The sequence below is a fragment of the Choloepus didactylus genome, chromosome 7 (genome assembly GCF_015220235.1).
Source record: "Choloepus didactylus isolate mChoDid1 chromosome 7, mChoDid1.pri, whole genome shotgun sequence".
In the NCBI taxonomy this organism is placed as follows: Eukaryota; Metazoa; Chordata; class Mammalia; order Pilosa; family Megalonychidae; genus Choloepus; species Choloepus didactylus.
The window spans coordinates 65626974-65647731 of NC_051313.1; the positions used below are offsets into that span (position 1 = coordinate 65626974).

Here is a 20758-nt window from a genome sequence, read left to right on the forward strand (position 1 = left end):
GGGACAACTGAGGTGCAGAATGGTTATGGAACTTATCTAAAGACAAAGAGGGGGACATCAAATTACAATCAAGAGAAGCAAAGGTAGATATCTGGAGTAAGAAATTAACACAAAAAAGGTCAAGCAGCCAGTGACATTTTCTTAACAGTTCAGGTACTTTAAAGGCCTTTAAATGTCCTTTTCAAACACTAAAATTATTTCTGAAAGGAGACCAAACTTAAAGGACAAGCAAATAGCACCGAGGATTGAGGATGGATGGATGAAGGAAACAGAGTGTAATTCTGCCTTTTTGGGACAATTGACTTTGGAGTGGGGATCTTGGTAGGAATTCACTAAATACAGTCGTGTGAAAGATGAGAGTTGCAGCCCCAGTACTGAAAGTAGAAACTGAATGAGTCATGGGGTCAGAGGCATCATCTCCAACCAAGGAACTAATGTGTCTGATTTGAGAGAAAGGATTTCCCCAGCAGAGTCTACCCTGATAAGTTCTTTAAGGCTACTGGTATCAACTGATGTCAAAAGTGCACAGAATGAAATTCATTTGCAGGACACTGTATTTCTGAGTTGCATAGGCAGAGGTAACAGGGGGTAGTTTCTCACGAACAGTTTTTCTGTTATATAGTTCAGTCATGCAAGTCCAGTTATAAGGGAACAGTTATATCAAAGTCTATTTCCAATGTTAAATAAAGGTATCACTGTAACTCACAAACACAGTGTTCCTTTATGATCAGTGAAAAGTTCGTACTGAAGGCACTTGCTGGTATACTCTGTCTACTAAGTTGTACACTAGGAGTCATGTATGCTCACAGGGATTTCTGCTGCCCATCCATCTTGAGTTGTTCAAGGGATATGTTTACTCATTGAAATGGAAGGGAGAAGAGATTAAAGGTGAACTGGCAAATTGTTTACAATAATTTGTAAACTCTTAAATGGTGTAGAATCCTGAGTATAATGAACTAAATGTACCCAGATCTCACAGTTGGAAGGGGCCTGAAAAGTTATCTAGTTTAATCTTCTGTGGTCAAAGTCCATATAAAAAATATCTTTAGATGGACACAGGGATGCACTGCCCAGATCCATCCTTCAAGGAAGAGCCTGTAGCACCAGCTGCTGGAATTGCTGTCAGTAGACAGCCTTTGGCTATCAGCCTCTTCCGGGATACCTTCAGCTGCAGGGAGCCGCCTCACCCAAGATCATGTCCTTCCCCAGGCAGCACATCCAATGATGGATAGAGGAGGAGTTGAAAAGTCTGACCATTTGGCCCGGCTTGGGACAACTCTGTGAGGCCATTTTAGCTCAGAGCTCCCTATGGGGGTTGGCTGAGGCTGCTGTTGGATCCACGTTGCAGCTTGACTTCTTCTGCCCAATCCTGCTTCTTTCCCTTCCTTAAGTGTGACTCCCAAGGATGCTCCCCAATACACATCCTGCACACTAAACCCCATTATAGGGTCTGCTTCTGGGAGAACTCAACCTATGTCATGTCCCCATAGAGGACGACCAATAAATCTTCAATGATGCAGAGTACCTATCATAGGCAGTCTAATTGCATTTTCAGAGAGTGTTACAAAGTTTCTCCCATGAAAGTCTCTGCCTTTCTGTATTGTATCCTCAACTAACTGGTTCTGTCCTCCCGAACTACCCAGAACAAAACTAGACCGTTCACATTTTACTTTCTTTATCTCTATTTACTTGAATAGAGTACAAGAATTCTGTCTTGTAGTCTAAAAGATAAAATGAAGTTTTAGTTGATTCATCATCTTTTTTTTTGTAATTGTGCTGCTGAAAGGAGACAAAATTGAGGGGAAAAGAAAATGACTCACAGGTGAGCAGCTCAAGAAAGAAGTAGTTCATGTTCCTTTTTTAAGTCGCTACCCATTACAATTTTGTGGTGGGGGGTTGCATGAGGAAAGGGCATGGTAAGAGTGAAAGTAAGAATAGAAATATTGCTTTGTAGCAGAAACACAGATTTGGGGTCACCTTGGACAATTCTTTTAACCACTTTGAGACCCAATACGTAAGTTCCTGCTCCTTCTCCTGTGCTCTCAGTCTTGGTAAAAGGAAATCTTATTCACTGAGTTTAGAAATGTGGGAACTGTCCTGTACTCCATACTTCTCCTCACTCGTCACATCTACTTAATGTCTACATTTTTCATGGGCTTCCTCTACAGCTTTAAGCCATCTGGGTTTTGTTTCCCTCTCTCCATATCATTTTGCTACTGCCTTGGTTCTGGCTCTCACTATGGTGCTGTCCCCCCAGGCCCATTCCCTTTCATTGTACTCTGCAGACAGAGTGAGTTTTCTATAACACCAAACTAATTATCTTAGCCAGCAGCTTAAAACCCTGTATTGAAGCATTTTGTACTACAGCAAAAACCTAGAACAAACTCAAATGTCCGTCAACCATAGAATGGATTATTAAATTGTGGCACATTCATAAAATAGAATCCTCTGCAAAAACAGTGGAATGTACAACCTACTGGTAGAACCATTAACATAAATAAATCTCATGAATATAATGTTGACCCAAATCACAAAAGAATTCATTCTGTATGATTACATTTATATAAAGTTCAAAATAAGATATGGGGTTGGAAGGCCAGTAGTGTTTACATTTAGACAAGAGGGTGAAGTAATTACTGGGTGGGGACAAGAAGGGAACTTGTCTAGTGGTGATGTTCCATTTATTGTCTTGGTAGAGGTCAGTTAATATTAGTATGTTCACTTTGAGGAAAATTACTGAGCTTAACACTCAGGATTTATGCACTTTTCTGTATGTTTAGTACTCCAAATAAACACATTGATTTTAAAAATCTAGAATGATTCCCCAGGTCTGTAGGGCAAAATCCAAATTCGTGGGATTTCCCTCTGTGATCTGCCCACTTCTCAAACCTTCTTTCTAACTACTACTCTTGCATGTGGCACTTCTGAATTTCTTGCAGCTCCCTGAAAAGGACAGGCTAGGAGGCTGGATAACAAATACAACTCTTTTCAAATGAATCAATGAATGAATAAATAGCGGGGCTGATAATCCTAACCTTACAGTGCTATTGTGAGCATTAAATAAAAGAATACACATCCAGCTCTTAGCACAGTTCCTGAAGAACAGCTGGCACTCAGCATATGCCTGTTCCTTGCTCCCTTTCCTTTCCCTGCCAGCACAGATAAATGGGGTTATGAAAAGATAATTCAGAACATTATTACAGTATTGTAGCTGAAATCATTTTTTTGGAGGTATTGCCTATCAATCTCCCTGTCCATTTGGTGGTGTTTATTCTGAAAGGACTTTGTTGCTTGTCTTTTGTTCCCAAGAATGCACATCTTGGCACATATTGGACCTTCTTAGGCAAGCTGTTCCAACAAAACCCATACTTTAATGTTTAAGTTAGATCCTTCCTTAATCTCTTGGAAATATCACCACATGCCCATAATCTGATAAAGTGATAAAGAACAGATGCATCTAAGGAAAGACATTTCATGGGGTCTGGTTTTACTTTATCTGGGCACTTTAGGTAGATGGGGCCATTAACAGATCTGAGAGTATTAAAACTGCAAGCTGTTTCTGCTGCTGGTTGCTGTTTCACAAAATATTATCTTCTTGCTATAAAATGCTTTCCTTCTCATGCCAGATTTCATAAAGACCTTCCATCTGGTCTGGACTGATAACTGAAACCTCAAGATGCTCTTTCCTCTTACAACTCTGAGTAGTTTAAAATGATCCTGATGTAGAAGGATTGGATTTTATTGTTTCTTCTACAGGATTTTGTCTTCCTAATTCTACAACTACATGTTTTGAGAACTGATCAACAGGAGAGAGCTCTAACAATGAACCTATACCAAGTGTTCCACCAGTGATGTGTGTTTTTCATTTAGTCTGTCTTAGGGGACTACAAACATGAATAAAAGCACTGAAATCTATTAGGACAAGAACTTTAGTGAACCCTAGGGAGAGAGTAAGACAACAAAAGAGAACAAAAAATGAAAAATAAAATTAGAATCACATTGTATTAGAATAGAGTTCTCAAAGATTTTGCCATTTTGTTGTGATCTAGGAATATGCCAATTGATTGCCTGGATGATCTCTATAAATTTTGTTTTTCAGTATCTTAATCCACAAAATATGGAAACCAATTCCAAATTATAGAAAGAAGATGGGCTATTGAGGTCAGATTTTGGTAAATTGACTGACCTGGCCCCCAAGCTTTAGGAGCCACAATACTGTTCTAGAAAGTGACTCAGAGAGGAGAAAATGAGAAGCCAGCACCTCTAAAGGGCAACTCCACCATCTCCCAAATCAAGCGATTCCCCCTTTTCTCTCCCCTATCCACCCACTTGCCCCTTCCTTACCCTATAGCATACTTATCTTCAATGTTTCCCTGCAGTTAATGCTCATGTAACTTCCTGTGTATAAAAAAATGGGAGGTGGGAGGAAAGGAGCATGAACCATGGGGTACCCAGACTTGCCACTGCCTCAGATGGTCTTGATAACATATGGTTTGAACGGTAAGTTCCTATACGGTGTAAATTCAGAATTTGAGCAGCCTCAAGCTTATTTTTTTCATGTAAATCAGCCTACAGAAATAGAGGGAAGGCTTTCCCCATATGAAAAGATAAGATTTAGAACACTTATTTTTAAAGGATAGGGTAGAAATAAAATTCCAAGAAGTTCAATAGAAACATTAAGAAATGGCATATGTGGAAAGGTGTAGTGAAGGGAACTGGGCACTTGAGTGATGATAATTAAGCTCAGAGCTGACGCTTTCTGCAAAGGGATCTACTTTCCATGTGAAACCCTGGAGTCTTGGTGGTGATGGTGGTGGTAGTGGTGATGGTAGAGATATGTTGATAGGGAGTTGTTTGAAAGAGGTGGGCATGAGTGGCTGCTGGTGGCACATCTCACTCTCCTTTCCGATAACAATCCCATCAAACAGCAGGGAATGGAAATACACAGTAGTGTCACCTGGACTAGAAATATGTCCTGAATTTTGTCTCTTCCTCGATACCACCTCTGAGACTCTCCGCTTCGATTATTTTCCTCAAAAGAATGCAATTTATTTACATGATTAGTATTGACCAGTCATCAATGAGAAGAAGTGAAGAGCAAATATTTTGGATAGACAATGGTTTGCCTACCCATCAGGATAACAGAAGGTGACATCAAGCTGAGTTGTAAAGGGAGACTGGGGCTCGTGTCTCAACACCTGCTCAATAGAATGGGCAGAACAATTTTAAGGTACCCAGGAGAACTTGGTCTGGGAATATGTTGTGGTTGAAGTCACCATGGGCAAGAGAAAAGAGAAAGAAGAGAAGGGAGAAGAATGAAAACTTGGGTTTACTATGTTCGTAATATTGACTTTTGTGGAATTTTAAATTTGTTAGCTGGTGGATACAAATTCTGAATTTGAATTTTCTTTGCTATAAAAATGATCTTTGAAGTCTTCATCCTGAGAAATCTTCACGAAAGGAACAACAACCACTTAAGGGACTATTTAGACATGCATAAATCTGAGGATCAGAATCTCAGCTAGGTGATTTTTAAAGCTCCTTTCCAGCTCTGCCATTACCCAACCTCAATTTTATGCAGAATTCTGTAGCAATCCTTGGGCTTCTACAGCCCATATCTGGTGATGATGAAACAACAATGATGAATCAGGATTTGAATGAGTTTCTCTTTATAGCTCTCTCAGTGATGAAATACTTCTTCCACTTCTATGCAGCAAAATGGTTGGTTATGAGGTGCTGTGCAATTTTAGAAAGAAGCAACATACTTTGATTTAAACTTGGTAGAGAAAGTGAGCTGAGTCCCACTTGGAAGGCCCACGTCAATTTCACAGTTCTATAGTCTGGGGGCTAAAGTGCAAAAGGAAGAAAACGACCGGCAGGCATATTTTCTGCATTTGCCAGGTGGGTCTCAAATGCTTCTGCTCATTTATTTGTCGAAGAAAGGGTCATCTCATTTAATTCAGTAGGAAAACAAGTACAGCATCAAGAGAAGAAAGGTTTGCTCATAATCCCCTCTTTGTATTTCAAATATGCATTTCAAATATGCTCCCCATGGAAGAGGGTGCAAGAGGCTCCCAGTGCCAGGGGACCTCCTTTGTGTTCCATGCACAGGGTTCTCAGGGAAGCCCCTGACTCTCAAGTCCACCTTGGATATTTAAGTTTTTGCAATTATACCTGAATGTGTAACTATGTCAAATGTACATTCTGGAGCAACGGCAGGTTCAGAGCAGGAGCATGCAGTGCTGGGGAATTGGGGATATACGTAAAAGGAATGGGAAGACAAACCTTAATTATTTGGGAAAAAAATACTCTCTTCCCCCAAGCCATTTGATCATCTATTATTTCTTCTTGACTTGGAAAGCTTTGGTGCAGGAGGCAGGGAAAGGGAATAAGGAAGGTTAATAAGCATCATTTTGGGATGCCGACAGCCTCTTCCTTACCCTTCTAACTCAAGGACAAACAGTATTGGTTTGAATACAAGTTCCTTTCCAACACGGAACAGAGGCAGAACCATACAAAAGTATATACATTTTAATGATGCAAAATCATACATGCTCCTGTGATAGGAGGAGGAACCACTTTGATTTAGCCACAATTCCCTCTCATTTTCATCTATATAGGGGGCCAGCATCTCACCTTACATACAGTGTTGGGTGGAAAATAGCTTAAGATCAGCCTTCCCATTTTAACTTGCACTTACAAGCTTTATTTTGTAGTTTAAGAAAACAAGCCATGCCAATCACGTCTCCACCTGGGTATTTTCTTTTACCAGGACTGTACACATCATTATTTTCCCAGGGCTGGGACAACCACACAGCGCTTTCCAATCAAAGGTTTTTCAATCAACGTTGGCTTTAAAAATCACTTCCTTCTCCCTCGGTCTCCAGAGCACACCACCTCCAAGTGATTTCCACTTAAGTTTTTCTCTTTTTAGTAGGCCCCCCCCCGCCCACGCACTCATTTAACCATTAAGCTACCCAGGTTCTTTTTGCGAGGAAGCAGGATAAAATTCTTAAACCACAGTTATATACGATGTCGAGACTCAGGTTCACACACTGGGGGATATTTTGAGTAAGAAATGCGTTACGTCCTAAGAAGTCTGGAAGGCAGGTACAGCGCCCGGACGCCTGACTAAACCTGCCAAGACGACGCTGTAGTCCCACCCTCCCCATCTCATGTCCCCATCCCCGCCACCTTTGCGCCAGAACGGGACAAAAATCCCCAACCCAGACCTGAGCCCCTGGCCTGGGGTGTGGGTGACAAGGAAAGCCGAGGTCGACTCCGGAAGGTGTGCGCCCCTCACCTTGAGGACGGTGCATGTAGCCGCGTGGCACTGGGAGAACCGAGGCGTCTCGAGGGCTCCAGAAGTCTCTTTCCAAACCAGCTCGTCTTAATCCCGAGCTTTCTCAGAGCACCGCTTTTTGCAACACTCGGCTTTGGGGCACGCCGAGCCCGGGGCAGCTCTCCTGGGGCGTCCTTTGTCCGCCCCGGCGCCCCCTAGGCTACGGAGGGACCGGCCCCGGAAGCCCGGGGCGCAGGGTAGCCCCGCCGCGCTGCGGGCAGCGAGCGCTGAGCTTCGCCAAGTCTGGGCGCCAGGACTGGAGGAGAAGGCGAGAGGGAGAGCGGGGAGGAGGTGGAGGAGGAGGAGAAGGAGGCGCAGGGGGGCAGTCTATTAAATCAACGGCGCAGTTTGCAGCCACTCGGGACACCAATGAACGGAAAAGCGGGTAGGGTGGGATAAAAAGGTGAACCGCGGTGCAATAGGGTGGTGGTGGTGGAGGAGAACAGGGGGTCGCAGCTCAGAGGTGCTTCAGGTCTTGCTTAGGCTGTAAAAGATAAATTTCTGGAACTGGTGGCGCCTGTAGGGCTCCCGGTTGCAGACACTGGAGGGCAGCACTATCCACGCTATAAACTGGCCGATGGGGTTGGAGCTCTGGACAAGGGTCCCACCTCCCGAGCCTTTGCCTTTCGCAGCCCAGGCGGAGAAGGGGTCAGTTGTTGCAGGGAGACCCCATTCCCTTCTTCTGTGGTGAGCCTGGTTTGGGCAGGGAGAGGAAAGAGTGAGTAGCTGGCTGGTTTGGACGCTGCCTCCCTGCTGCTGCTCTAGGCAAATCCTCTGTAGAGGTGAATTACTCAGCTTTCCTCAAGAGGAAAATCAACACTCAACATTCATAGGACGTGTTAAAGAGAGGGATGGGAAGAAGGGAGTAAGGGAGAAGTGGAGGAAAACTGGAGTGGGGGAAAGTGGAGGGGAGCAGAGAGGTGGGAAAAACATGGAAGAAAAGGAGATGGGGAATGGTTAGTTGGAACTGTGAAACTTGCTGAAGCCAGCATGCCATTTTTTTTCTGGAGTGTACTCCCTCTGGGGACTGGCACTTCAGATTGGCAGAGGGCTTTGTGCCCTTCCTGGGTGTTTCAGGAGATATCCATCTGCGGCAAAGCCTGAGAAGTTAACTTGGGGAGGGAATTTATAGAATCTTGGCACTGCTGCAGGACGCTGCCTTAGAGCTGGTTGATTTCTTGTGGGCAGCTTGGGTGGCCTGAAACCTTGAAGCTTAACGTAGGTTGACTCCCTGCCATTCTTTAAAAATGTTAGCTAATTTGAACTTGAACCCTGGCACATAGGAGAGAGATATGGGGGTGGGGTGGGTTGGGGATAAAATGAAATAGACAATCATATGTAAACAATATAATATGTAGACAGCCTGATACTATCTTAGAGTTGAAAGCTTTGTGGAACCCCTCTGCACAGCGTCCCTACAAATTCCTGCTTCATATTTGCATTTCTTGTGTGTAGCCCTATGGTTGAATTGAGAATGCTTTTTTTTTGTTTGTTTATTTGTTCTAGCTTGGCAGTTCTAAGCAAATGAAACCCTTCTCTCTCAATTCAAAAACATAGTCTGTGTTTCCTTCCACCTGCTTCTGGAGTGCCTCTGGGCCTGAGTGATAGGTAGAAAGGCAGGTTGGTAAACTATAGTCTTGAATTGTGATTTACATCTTTTAGTTCCATTAAACTAAGAGAATAGGCTTAAGTAGACTAAAGCCTTACAGGACGATGGTGTGAAAGGTTGGTTTCCTTCCAAAGAAAGATGATGCTTTTAAGTCATCGTCCTGAAATTTGGTTGATGATAGAGGTATTATGTAAGAATATATAGAACAAAAATCATTTCTCACTTTTAAAAAGAACCTCCTAGGGCCGAACTTTTTAAAATATCCTAGGAGTAAGTAAGGACATGGTCCTACTCTCGAGTGCTCCAAAAGATGAGGAAATTTGTGTCCATTCTGCCCATTTTTAGGAAATTAGCTTACCAGTTCTTTGGTTATTACAATGTAAACAACTATGGAAACATAAATTATGCATTTTGGAAACTGTCGTGGACATACCTCAGAATAACCCTTTTTTTGGGCAGATTTCAGCTTTATGGTTATTTGTGAGCTATTAATTAACTGCTGGGATATATTGTACCAACTTCAGTGTACGTCAACACCCACTTTTTCAGGAGCTGATAATTCAATTTGTGTATTACCCATTTGAATTTCCACTGGGCTCTTTGAGTGCTTTAAGATTGTAGACATATGTAAATTACATCCCCATTTAATAACGGGGAATTTCTTGTCAGTTAAAAAAATCTATAAGGATTGAGTGGAACCCTGAGACATGGCTTACCAATGCATCAACCTGCAGTGGGAAATAAAAAGTCATTATAGAGGAGTGTGTTCATTTATTCAGCCATTTGTTCAAAAAATGTTGATAAACACCTACTGTGTTGCAGGCATGGGCATGCTGCTTCCACGTACATTAAAGTGAGGCTCCAGCATTCAAATGGAATGGAATGGAATGAAATGTGATGAGTATGTGCCTTGGGGACAGAGACAGCTTCTAGGAATACAATAAAGAAGATATGGTTCCTTGTCTCACAGATCCTGGAGTCTAATGAAAAGATTTATTCACAAACTGATAAATACAACCCAGAGTAATGACTAGGAGATGGGGGAAGTACAGGGTGTTGTGGGAGAACAAACGAGGGCAAACTAATTCAACCATGAAGATGAGGAAATAGTGGCTGGAGTGGTGTGGTGGTGGTGGTGGTGTGGAGAGTGGGAAAAGTGATGAACACTGGACTGCCTCCATCCCCAAGGCACAGAGTCATCACATTCCATTCCATTCCATTCCATTCCATTCCATTCCATTCCATTCCATTCCATTCCATTCCACTCCACTCCACTCCATTCCATTCCATTCCTTTCAGATGCTGGAACCTCACTTAAATGTATGTGGAGGCAGCATGCCCAAGCCCCATTGTCCTGTTAGATTGCAAGCCTCATGAGGCAGGGGCTGTGTGTGACTTTTTTCTCACACCAGTACAGAGAAAAACCAAGACCCTGGTTAACACTGTCTTGCAGTTTCTTTAAAAATTTGGCTAAGTATCATTCTTTAGCTATTCTTTTATTCATTCATTTATTCCTGCAGTAATGAAAGAGCTGCATTAAAGCAATGGTCCTGATCATGATCATAAAAAAATGTTAAGTATAATTTCTGATTTGGGCAACCAGATAGAAGAAATACCAGATCTCAGTTTTGGATCTGTTAGATTTGAGGATGGGTAGTTCATCCAACAGACTCTCTGGTTGGTAGCTGGATATTAGGGCAGGATCTGGGCTGGAGATAACGTTTTTTGGGGGTTCACTAAGGGATTGGCATTTGTGTGTATCTTGAAGGGCTAGCTCCTTAGACCACATTCGTTTATCAGCATGCTTATATCTAGTATCTCCTTCTATTCTTCCTCTGGAGCTTTATTTTTCTCTAAGATATTAGTAACTTTGCTTTCTGGGCCTTGCTTTTCCTAATTCCTTTCTCTCTAATTTATTCCCTTTCACCCAGGGCTATTCACATCTTGGAGAAAGGAAAACCTCCCTTTGCTCTTTAATCCCTGCTGGCTTTTGTTAACTGACCCTCAAAAGGGAGGAAGAGGTCCCACACTTTTTCTTGGTCTTGGAGGCTTTTCCTCTCATGTGAAAAAGGAGTTGGTGTTGCCAACACTCTCCTCCCATTGGCCGCTGGTTAAGTCCTCATGGTTTAGAAGCTGTGATGGCCATGTGTGGTGTGTTCCCTTGCCAAAGCCATGGAAGCACCTGCTTTCAGTCACACTTGGCTTCTGCTGGATTATGTAAAAGCCAGTTTCTTTTAGTCTTCCCTGTTTGAAATATAAAGGATATTACAACAATGAGAAAAGTGGTAGAGTTTTTTCCATGGCAGAAAAACCATGTTGAATGGATACTAGGTGCTTTACTATATGTTGCACTTAAATTTAGGAGACAGGCATTATCACCCCATTTTATAAACAGGAAAAGAGAGGAGATCTTGGTTTAATACTTAGCCTAAGGTTATATGGATAGTATGTGCTGAGCTGAGGTTTGAACCCATGACTGAATCTGAAATCTGTTCTTCTATGTTCTGTTACAGGGTCCCAGAGATGGGCTGATGGAACCCCAATGAAAGCTTGGCTCTAGGAACAAGTGGGCTGCCTGTGTGGGAATGAAGGACTTAGGCTCACTACTGGAAGTGAGTTATATCATGGGGTTATCTGACAGAGAAGTAGATGGGTGTTGGGTAGACAAATCACAGAGTGCCCCCAAATGTGTTCATTAATTTTTGTTAATAATATCATTAGTTTGTGTAGATTGGGCTTTACAGTTTTCAAAGCACTTTCACCATTTTCACAAAACTCAGCAATTTCAAGTAAATTTTTTTGGAAGAGAAATAGGGTTTGCAAAATAGCATATTAGGTGACAATAATCCCTTTATCTATCTATCTATCTATCTATCTATCTATCTATCTATCTATCTATCTATCTATCTACCTACCTACCTACTTCCCTACCTACTTATTTTAACAGTTTTATGGAAGTATAATTTATCTAGCATAAAATTAACCCATTGTAAATTTACAATTCAATCATTTTAGTAAATTTATAGAGTTGTGCAGCCATCACTGCAACCCAATTTTAGAACATTTCTATCACTCTCCAAAATTCTCTCATGCCCATTTGTAGTCAATCCCTGCTCCCACCATCAGACCAACTCAACTACTGATCTGCTCTCTCTAAAATTTGCCTTCTCTAGAAATTTTTTATAAATATATAGTCTTTTGCATTTGGCTTCTTTTACTTAGCAAAATGTTTTTGGGGTCACCCATGGCCAGCATGTTCTTTCCTTTTAATAGGTGAATAGTTTTCTGTTGTATGAATATGCCACATTTTGTTTACCCATTACAAGTTGCTGAGCATTTGTATAAGTTCTTAACTTTAAATAACACTGCATAATTTACTCTTTGACTTTTATTATTTTAATTGATCCTTATGTACTATGGGAAGAAGTCAATACAGGTATTATTCTCATTTTGTCATGACAAGAAGGATGATAACAGTAGCTGACATTTATTGAGCTCTTACTATTTGCAGCACTGCTCTAAAATTAGTTATATGTATTGGCTCATTTAATTCTTGCAACAACCTTATGGATAAAGAACTATTATTTTCCTCATCTAATAGATCCGCAGGTGGCTTCAAAGAGGTGAACTCCCAAATATTTGCAACCAGTAAGTGAGAAAACTGGGATTTGGAACCAGGCAGTTCTGGCACCAGTATTAAAGTTGAGAGGAATTAAGAAATGACTTTTTCAATGCTTTCACTAGTAAAAGGAGTTGTTGTTTTTTTTTTTTCTCTCTCTCTCTCTCTGTCTCTGTCTATCAAATCTAAATCTATTATTTATCACCATCTATCTGTCTATTGATAGAGATATGTTTGATATTCTTATTTATCAGATCCAAGAGAATTTCAGAAAAATCAGACACCATATACATTAACATAGAGTACACTTCTTTTTTATATAATTGAGGATATGAGCTAAGAAAAAAAAAAAACATAAAAGATTTCAAAGTTACAAATCTTTCTGGTCAGTGGTTGGGCCTGGATTAGAACTTAGTTCTCCTTACTCCGAGGTTGGTATTTTTGTCATTAACTTCCTCCTTTAAAGATTTGAACAAAGCTTGGTGCGATGGGGATATTTAGGATCCTGAGAGATGGAGAAAGGGTGGGCTTGTATTGAGAAGAAGGATGCTGAAAGGGAAAGGAAAGGCATGAAAGAGACATAATTGCTTTTCTTTGAGTTTGGGGTACAAAGGATCCATGAGAAGCAGAGCCTCAAACCTTCTTCAGTTCAAGTGAATTCCTGGATTCACAGGTGCCTGGGCCAGCATGAAAATTTTGTTGGTGTTATAAGTCTGTACAGAGGGAATAGGCCACAATCCTTTCAGAAAAGGTTGGTGTTCAAAAAGTTTTTAAATTTAGCCACACCAAATTCTGGAAACTGTTATCAATGAGTACTTCCCAAAGTGAGTCCCTGGAAGGAAACTAGAGCCAGTGAGTTTCCCGTGAGAGCTGCTCTCAAAATTTCAGCTCCAGGAAATTCAAGTATTATAATATTATACGCTACTGTGATGTTTCAGCTTTGTTTTAGTGCATTTTCTACTCCTTCTTTCCCTTCACCTGTGAGGCAGTGTCCCTGGTGTTACAGCTTAAATGGGCCCTTCCTTGGGAGGTGGTTAAAGCCTCCCCTGCAGGGCTGCCTTGCATGGGGGTGGCAAGGGATGACTTTCCCGTGACACTAGTGCACCTTAGGCCCAAGTTGTTGGGGAGACAAAGGCTGCAGAGCTGCCTCTCTTCAATGTCTGCTTCTGTAGGAGGGCACCTACCATGCTGTCCCAAGCCCCAGATTTCCCTTTCATCAATGTCTCATTCCCCAAGGCTTCAATAGACTGTTTGTGTTACCACCCGGGTTCCAGAGGTACATATTCAAGTTACAAAAGCACAAATTCAAGAATTTTCTCTTCCCATGCTTTTTTCTTACCAAAGACAGGCCTATTGAGAGATTTGAGTTATTTATGAAAACTACGGTTTTAAAAATGCAAAGATAAAAATGAAGTAAATAGACTAGTGGAGAAAGCCATTTTGAATAGACGTACCAAAGATCTGTAACAGTTATGTTGAGTAGACAGATTTGATTGGATGGCTTCCTAAGGTTTTCGTCTTGCTCTTGTGAATAACATCCGATTATTGGACAGGGGGATGGTGAGTTTCTTGTTCTTCATCAGAAAATTGTCACACACTAATTCCAGTTCAACATCTTGACTAGTGTAACCTCAATTTATTGGTAAGAAAAGGACTGGGTTGGGGGGAAGAGGCAAGCTTCAGAGGAGGAGCGAACATGGGAGAGGAAGAATTCATTCATTAACCTTATTATTTCTGAGGTGTTTCCCCATAACAGTGGTTTCTAAACCTGGCCGTGTATCACAATGATCTGAAGAACTTGCAACAACAACAGCAACAACAACAACAACAACAAACGGGCCCTGATTTAGACCTATTGAATCAAAATCTCTGAGGCTGTCACCCAGGAGTTTGTATTTTTTGACGTTTTCCCAAATGATACCTTAATGTGTTAAAAAGAAAAACAAGATATTGCTATAGAGTCAGACATGATATATTTTCAAGATGATGATTTTGTCAGAATAGGTTTTCCCAAACTTTCATATTAAGCATCTTTTCTTTCACTGTGTTAAGGCATTCAGTGGTCTACAAAGCCAATCTCACTATTGACGATGATGCGTGTGCATGTGTGTGCACACACACACAGAGCATTTTCTAGCTTCTTGTCATTGCACATTAATACTTTGCCTCCTTTCCTGTTTAAACATTTTCAAAAAGGAATAAAAAAGTCAGTGACCTCAAGATACAAAGGTCTTCTTCAAAAAGTGTCAAGGTGATACAATCAATTATTTGGTAGAACATACTAGAGTTGTGTTTCCTAACCCTTTTATTTCACTTTTGAACCACTTTCACAGAAATACATACTTTTATAATCCACTGAGGAATTTTTAAAAATCATTTCATAATGAAGTAAAATATTTTATTTTTACTTAGCATATAATGAAAATTGTCTTACAAATTTCCTGTTAATAATAACCACAAAACATGTAGCATGGCTGTGTCCTGCCAACCCTGTATCTGGGACTTGAAATATATCAAAGTAAGGTTAGCCAACTGGGGCCTTTGAAAGCAACTTAAAAGGTGCCGAAAAAGACACAGAAGCTTTTCTTTTTGTTTTGAAGCACAATAAGAAACAAAGGATGTGTGAAGAGAAAGTCTGCTTTGGCAGTGTGTTGGTTCTGCTTGTCTAGTAGATAACCCAACCTGGGGCCAGACCCCATGGAGACTCTTCCCTGCCCTACCCCACCCTCATCCCAGCCACACCTGGAAATCCACATTTTCTCCAGCACTTGTATCCTTTTGTTTATTTTTTATACAGTTTTATTCAGACACCATACAATTCATCCTAAGTCAACAATCAATGATTCCTGGTATAATTGCATAGTTATTCATTCACCAATCTATATAAGGATATTTCCATTTGTTCTACAGAGAGAGAGGAAGAGAAGAAAAAAATGAATAAAAAAATAAAAGATAGAAGGAAAATAAAAACAAAATAAAATGAAAAGTTCAGACAACAATAACAACACCAAGAATCTCATACCACACCCTTATATACCCCTCTTATAGACATTTAGCTTTGGTATATTGCCTTTGTTATAATTAATGGAAGCATACTACAATGTTACTGTTAGCTATAGACTTTAGTTTGCATTGATTGATTGTATTTTTTCCCTATACTGTCCCATTTTCAACACCTTGCAATGTTGACATCATTTGTTCTCTCTTATGTAAAAACACTCATATTTGTACATTTAATCACCATCATTGACCACTCTAGGTTTCTCTAAGTTTAACAATCCTAGTCTTTATCTTCTATCTTTCTTTCTGGTGTCATACATGCCCCTAGCCTTCCTCTTTTAACTGTACTCCCACTCATCTTTGTTCAGAGCACTTACAATATTGTGCTACCATCACGCAGTATTGTGCTATCCATTTCTGGATCTACACAATCAGTCCTGTTGAACCTTCTGTACTCCTTCAGCATCAAATGTCTTATCTCTAACCTCTTTCTATCTCCTGACAACCTGTGTTCTCAACTTTAACTCTCAAGGATTGTTCATCAATGTTAGATCATAATAGTGAGACCATACAGTATCTGTCCTTTGGTTTCTGGCTAATTTCATCAATGTAATGTCTACTGTCTACCATTGTCTTTTGGATTTTACATGTCATTTTTTTCCCTTTCTCTTCTTACCCTTACTGATCATCTTCCTTTCTACACTCTTTTCCAAGCCTCTCTCTCCTATCTTTTCCTATCTGCCTGTAGTGCTCCCTTTAGTATTTACTGTAGAACAGGTATCTTGTTCACAAACTCTCAGTGTCTGTTTGTATGAAAGTATTTTAATCTCTCCCTCATTTTTGAAGGACAGTTTTTCTGGATAAAGAATTCTTGGTTGGTGGTTTTTCTCTTTCAATATCTTTCAGTTTTTCTCTTTCAGTATATCATTCCACTGCCTTCTTGCCTCCATGGTTTCTATTGAGAAACCCACACATAGTCTTATTGAGCTTCCCTTGTATGTGATGGATCACTTTTCTCTTGCTGCTCTCAGAATTCTCTCTTTGTCTGTTACATTTGATAATCTGATTAGTGTCTTGGAGTAGGTCTATTTGGCTGTATTCTGTTTGGACTATTCTGCACTTCTTGGATCTCTAATTTTATGTCTTTCGTAAAAGATGGGAAGTTTTCAGTGATTATTTCCTCCATCATTCTTTCTGTCCCCTTTCCCTTCTCTTCTTCTTCTTGGACACCTATGACACATATATTCATGTGCTTCATGTTGTCCTCCAATTCCCCGAGATCCTGCTCATATTTTCCCATTCTTTTCCCCATCTGTTCTTTTGTGTATAGATTTAAGATGTCCTGTCCTCTAGTCCATGAATCCTTTCTTCTGCCTCTTGAAATCTGCTGTTGTATGTCTCCACTGTGTTTTTTATCTCTTCTATTTTGCCTTTCATTCCCATAAGTTCTGTCAATTTTTGTTTCAAACTTTTGAGTTCTTCTTCATGCTCACCCAATGTCTTCTTTATATCTTTCATTTCTTTTGCCATGTCTTCCCTCAACTCATTGATTTGATTTTTGAATTAACTTAGCATATTTGCTTGAAGAGCTTTAATTTGTTGTTTCTACTCCTGTATCTCATTTGAAATGTAAGTTTTTTCCTTTGATTGGGCCATATTTTTGTTTTTCCTAATGTGACTTTAATTTTTTGTTGTCTAGGCATCTGGTTTCCTTGATTACCCCAAGCAGATTTTCCCAGACCAGATGGGCCCAGGTCTTAGGAGGACGGTGTAATCAGTATCAAGTTTCCCTAAAGCTGAGAGGCAGCAGGTTGTCAGACTTTCCTGTGAATCCTCTAGACTTTGTGCTTTTCCTATCCTGCCCAGAAGGTGGCACTTGTCAGCCTGCAGCTCCCCACTGGCACAGAGAGATACAGTGCCTTGAATTCTCAGCAGACCCTGTCCCCACCAGGGGCTGAGGTTGAGTCAGAAGCCAAGCTTAAGCTGTTTCTGTTTTTTTTCTTTTTCACCAGGCCCTGGGGTCTGAGTTCTCTGAGGAATGGCAGCCACCTGAGCTGGGCTCTGCTCCCTCTTTTCTTAGGGAAGATAAGCCCTTTAGGGAATTATTTCCTTCACTTGACTTCTTCCTTTGTCTATCTTATCTCCAACCTTGCCCAAGTCAGAGATGACAATTGAAAATGCCCGAGGCTTTCTCTAATGAGCTACTTAGAATGAGAGGAAAAAAAGAAATAAATCCCCTTTTCAGAGTCAGTCCCCAGCCCCCCAGTTTTGCTAGTCAAGAGCCAGTGTTTGTCCCCAGTTCTGTGTGCCCCATTTCTTGGAACACAGCCTTTTTCTAGTATTCTGAGGTAAGCAGACTCCAAGAGCCTCTGTTTGTATTTATTATTATCTGTTTTTTCCATCAATCCTGCCTCTTCTCTGCTGGGAGAGACCTCTGGGTTCCTTTTCTACTTGCTCCAGTTTATCTATGCTCATAGCTTGTATTCAGTAGTCCAAATTCATTAATTAAAATGGCAGTTGGAGCTTGATTGAGCCAGCTTTCCTTGCTCCCAGCAGAAATCACTTCTTTTTCCTACAGGGAAATGTTCCAACTCAGCCTGCCATGCTGCTGGGGGAGGGGCACCAGCTCCTTAGTTTGGGGAGCTTTACTTACAGTTCTATGCTGCAATCTCAGCCATTCCACTCATTCTGGACTGGTGTATGATGTATGTCTTGTCACAGATTCCCACCCCCCACCCAAACAGTTGTTCCAGACTATTACTAGTTGTTCCTGGCTATTTACTAGTTGCTCTAGAGAACTAACTAAATTCCACACCTCAATATGCTGCCATCTTGCCCTGCCTCCTACCATCTTGCCCCACCTCTTGATTATTATTTAAGAGATATTTATTAGGTACAAAATGTACATTTTCTGTAGCTTGCTCTCTTTAACCTATATGGTCAGTTTATTTAAACAAGATGGTTGTGTGGAACCTAGAATGGGGAATGAGATCTTGTTATTCTGTACAGTTTAATATGATACCCTCATGCACCCCACAGTACTTTGGACAGAAAATAAAAAAAGTATTTGCAAAGTCTCCTTGAAAGACTGGGGATAAATGTGAAAATATTAAACTTTCTCACCTGAGGAATTCCTGACATTTCCACAAGCATTAGGGGATCCCAATTTAATAAGTCAAGCCCTTGGCCTTGGGTCTTGCCCTTATGAAACCTATTCTTGCAAAGGAGAAGCTAACCCTACTTATAATTATGCCTAAGAGTCAACCCTTGAGAACTTCTTATGTTGCTCAGTTGTGGCCTCTTCTCTAAGCCAACTCTGTAAATAAACTCACTACCCTCCCCCACTACTTGGAACATGCCTCCAGGGGTGTAAGTCTCCCAGCAACAAGGGGCAGGACTTCCAGGGATGAGCCTGGCCCTGGCATAGTGGGATTGAGAATACCTTCTTGACCAAAAGGGGGATGCAAAATGAAATGAAATAAAGTTTCAGTGGCTGAAAGATCTCAAATACAGTTGAGAGGTCAATCTGGAGGTTATTCTTATGCATTATATAGATATTCCTTTGTAGTTTCTAGTGTATTCGAATAGCTAGATGGAAATATCTCAATCTGTTGAATGGTAATCCAGAAGACTTGATTCTTGATGATGATTGTATAACTATATGGCTTTTATTGTTTGACCATGTGATAGTGAAAACCTGGTGACTGACACCCCCTTTAACCAATGTATGGGCAGATGGGTAATAAAATAATTATATACATATATATATAAACAGGGGGATAAGGGTGTATGGGATGGTTTGGGTGTTCTTTTTTATTTAGTTTTTTTTATATTTTTAAAATATTTTTTCTTTCTTTTGGAGTAATAAAAATGCTTGAAAATTGATTGTGGTGATGAATGAACAATTATATAATACTCTATGCCATCAATTTGAGTATATCTCAATAAAATTGCATTTAAGCAAGCAAACAATAAAAGTAAAGGAGTACTCTCTAGACTTCTTCTGCCTGCCTGCTTGCTATCTCTCTGTCTCTCCTCCTGCCCTCCCTTCTTTCTCTCCCTTCCTCCCTCCCTCCCTCCCTCCCTTCCTTCCTTCCTTCTTCCCTCCCTCCCTCCCTCTCTCTCTCTCTCTCCCTCTCCCTCTTCCCCTCCCCCTCCACCTTCCCCTCTTCCTCCCCCTCCCTTACCCTCTCCATCTCCCTCTTCCTCCCTCCACCCTTCCCTCCCTCCCTCCTTCCTTCCTTCCTTCTTATTTATTTAGGTTAATGGATAGAAACTCCACTCCCTTTCATTATTAAATATTTAGTACAGGGTTACCTACATAAAGATAAATCGTGACTTTAGGTCTGTAGGGAAGTCACAGATAACTGTTAAGTGGCCATTGCCCAGACTTCGCCTACCCCTACTACTTCTCACAGGATGTGATAGACACACGCTAAGGATCACCCTCTAGTCTTCCACTACCACTACCTCCTTTTCTGTTGTGTGCCATTCTACAATCTGGGGGCGATGTTAAGTCTAATGAAAAGGCCCAGCCTTAAACCCAGAAACCAGGACAGGATCAAGCAGCCCCAGATGCTTATTAGAATAGGAATTCTTAGTGGCTGGGCTCCTTCTCCCCAAGGTGGGTAAAAACCACACTCCAACCACATAGATTGGTCTCTCTTCATCTCTTCTTTGATACAAAGTGGGGTGTGCAGAGCTGCGCCCTGACCAGGAGCAGTTTTCATCTCCCCTGGGAGACTGACTGTGATGGGACTTCTTCTCCTGCTCTTTTGTACTCGTTATACCATATAAGTGGCTGTACTCTCTATTCTGTGCAAGTAATAAGGGGATCATTTGCTGAAAGTTTCTGTTGTGCCCTGAACCTGTGTTCCCATGACACACGGTTGTAGCAACTTGCTCCACATGATCCCATTTAATTAATGAATTGTCTCTTAATTTTTTAATTATATAAGAAAAAAAGCAAAATTTGTTCAAATGCATTTTAAAATGACATATTATGTTGTGCTTGTTTTAAAAATATTGATAGAAATTTAATTGTGTATGTTGTGGCAATAAAAAATAGATCCCAAATGCTTTCATGATCTGATGCTGGAATTCATGCATTCATAAATCAGCTCCTTTATATTTATTTGCTTGAGTGTGTTTTGCATCTTAATGATGACATAAAAAGGAAGGTTTTGGC

General features: G+C 40.9%; 1 protein-coding gene and 1 long non-coding RNA gene across 2 annotated transcripts in view; one reads left to right on the top strand and one right to left on the bottom strand.

The window, feature by feature from the left end:
• HTR1E (5-hydroxytryptamine receptor 1E) overlaps window positions 1-7372 on the bottom strand; it is a 103933-nt gene extending 96561 nt beyond the window's left edge. The window contains exon 1 of the mRNA XM_037844651.1: window positions 7304-7372. The gene's annotated coding sequence lies outside the window, so the exon portion shown is untranslated. The remainder of the gene's footprint in view (window positions 1-7303) is intronic.
• A 4110-nt stretch (window positions 7373-11482) lies between these two features.
• The window catches only part of LOC119539061, a 69094-nt gene continuing 59818 nt past the window's right edge, over window positions 11483-20758 (top strand). The window contains exon 1 of the long non-coding RNA XR_005217781.1: window positions 11483-11563. This is a non-coding gene — a long non-coding RNA (uncharacterized LOC119539061). The remainder of the gene's footprint in view (window positions 11564-20758) is intronic.